Source organism: Sturnus vulgaris, unplaced genomic scaffold, assembly GCF_052056855.1.
Source record: "Sturnus vulgaris isolate bStuVul1 unplaced genomic scaffold, bStuVul1.hap1 Scaffold_156, whole genome shotgun sequence".
NCBI classification, from domain to species: domain Eukaryota; kingdom Metazoa; phylum Chordata; class Aves; order Passeriformes; family Sturnidae; genus Sturnus; species Sturnus vulgaris.
In genome coordinates this window covers 935,028-937,527 of record NW_028276073.1, presented here as the reverse complement: position 1 = coordinate 937,527, position 2,500 = coordinate 935,028, and the positions used below count along the sequence as shown (strand labels likewise).

The 2,500-nt window shown below is 76.5% G+C and overlaps 1 non-coding gene across 1 annotated transcript; it reads right to left on the bottom strand.

Annotated features, from left to right (window-relative positions):
* Nucleotides 1-777: 777 nt before the first annotated feature.
* On the bottom strand, nucleotides 778-930 carry LOC148219046 (5.8S ribosomal RNA). Its single transcript, XR_015800029.1, has one exon. It is a non-coding gene; the product is annotated as a 5.8S ribosomal RNA (ribosomal RNA).
* Between the last annotated feature and the right edge of the window lie 1,570 nt (nucleotides 931-2,500).

The window sequence follows — 2,500 nt, the reverse complement described above, 5'->3', positions numbered from 1 at the left end:
TTCGCTTCCCCTCCCCCCCCCAAACACCGCGCCTCCCCCCGCGACCTTCTCTCTTCTCCCTTTCCCCCGCGCCCCGCCCGGCGCCCGCGCGCCGGGGGGTGGGGGGGGGTGGGCGGCAGAGAAAAGGCGAGGAGACACACGGGGGGGGGGGGGAACGAGGGAAACGGAGACTCCCATCCCGGAGACGAGAACCGAAGAGGAGAGCGGCAGAGACGGCCCTGACGGGGGGGAACCGGCCAGCCGGGCGGGAAAAGCGGCGACCTCAAGCGGGGAGAGAGAGAAACGCGACGGCGACAGAGAGAGGAGGGGAGGGCTTCGCGGGAAGGAGGAGGGGGTCGCACCCCCGTCCCCGGCGCTCTCGGCCTCGCGCGCGCGCGGCAGCACGGCACGGTACCCCCGCGGTACCCACCCGCAGACAGCCGCCCGCACGGGGGGGAGAGCCCGGGGGCGAGGCCCGCGCCTCGCCTCCCTCTCGGCCCTCTCGCTCTCTCGTCTCTCTCGCACGGCCCACGGCGGCGTCTTCGACGCCGACTCTCGCTCTCCCCGGCCACCGCCACCGCACCGCGGCACGGCCCCGGCAAGGACGAGCTCCGCCCCAGCGGCTCGTTCCGGGAGCGGGGAGCTACGGAGCGCTCCCCGAGTCTGCATTTAGGGGGACGAAGGCCCTGCGCGGCGACGACGACGACGACGTCGACGTCGACCGCGGGCAACGGGCCTGCGAGGCAACCCCAGCCGCGCCGCCGGGGTGGCCCCCCCGGACGGCGATTGATCGTCAAGCGACGCTCAGACAGGCGTAGCCCCGGGAGGAACCCGGGGCCGCAAGTGCGTTCGAAGTGTCGATGATCAATGTGTCCTGCAATTCACATTAATTCTCGCAGCTAGCTGCGTTCTTCATCGACGCACGAGCCGAGTGATCCACCGCTAAGAGTTGTCTGGCTTTCGGGACCGCTCGCGTGAAGCGGCCCCTTTTCTGTTTCTGCAGGGACGCGCGCGCCCCCGCGCGCCCCGCTTCGACCGTACGAGCACACACAAACGGAGGAGGAGGAGGAGAAAGCGCGGGGCAAAAAAGAGAAACCCCGCGCAACGCTCCGAAGGTCGGCCAAAGAAAGGCGGAGGGGCCCGCGCCCCCGACCGCCTCCCCCCGCGAGGGGAGACGCCGCCTCGCGTGCCGTCCTTCGGAGGCGGCCCAGGCGCCCGGGCTCGGCCCGACCTCCGCGCGGAGGGGCTTGTGCGGCAACGCGCCGGACCGCGGGGGGCACGGTGGCCCGCCCGGCCTCTCGATCACGGGACGACTACGCGTTCGCGGGCCGGGGGGCGCGACCGCCGGCCCCCGCCGCTCCCGGCTCACTCCCTGGCTTCTCCTTTTCACCGCTCCGCCGACTCGCGGAACGCCGCCGCGCCAAAACGCGGGGGCCGGCTCTCCCGCCAGCGGCCCCTGAACGTCGCCCGAAACGCCACGCGGCGGCGGGACCGTTCCGCCGGCGCAACCCCTGGCGCGGGACCGCTTGCCCGCCGGAAGGCGAACGCCCGGCGGGCCGCGCTCCGCCACCGGCGCCGGAGGCGGGACGCCGCCGAGACCCGAGCCGGCATCGCGGAGCGCCCGAGGTCTGCCGCTCGGCAAAACCCCTCCGCCACCCGCGGCCGCACTCCCGGGACCGCCGCCGCTTCGCACCGCCGAGCTGCCCTTCCGCGAGCACGCGCCCAGCGGGCAGGCGTACGGCGGCTGAGCCGGGGGGCACCGCCCGCTCCCCTCGTTTCCACTCGGGGACCGGACGGGGAAGCGCCCCCGCGGCCGCCCCGCACGCCTCCCCTTTTTTTTGGCCCACACGCGGCCGGGAAGGGCGACGGGGAAGCGGACGGGCGGGGCCCGGGCCGGGACGGCCGCCGGTGAAGGCGGGCGCCTCGCGGCCGACCGTCCCCCCCCCCGGGGGGGGCGGGGACACTCGCCGAGCGGCGACGCCGCCGCTCGGCACGGGGTCGCCCGCGCCCGCCGGACCTCCGGCGATGGAGGAGCCGGCCGAGCGCTGCGCCCCAACGGGCGGGGACAGCGCTCCGAGTCAGGGGTGGCCGGCGGCCGGCGCCGCCGCGGTGCGGTTCGAGGCGACAAGGCCGTCGAGGCGAGAGGCGCGCGGTCGCGCCTGACGCGGCGCCGCCCGCGAGCCCGCGGCGGCGGCTAAGGAGAAAGAGCGAGAGAGCGCGGCGGGCCCCGGCGGCCGCAACCCCGCAGCTGAGGTAGGTAAGGCAGAGAGCGCGCGCCCTCTGCCGGCGTCGCCCCGCATCGCAGAGGCCAGCGGGGTCGGCCCCCCGCGGCCGATCGCGCGCCGCGGCCTCTCCGCCGAGACCGGGCCGCAGAGAGGGGGGGGGCAGGGCGCCCCTTCCCCGGCCCGGCACGGGTGGCCCCCGCGCGCGGGCAAGCGCGGCGGGACGCCGACGACGGCGAGCGCGGCCGGTCGCGACGGACACGCCACCGCAGGGGATCGGCGGGAGTAGCTCCCCACCC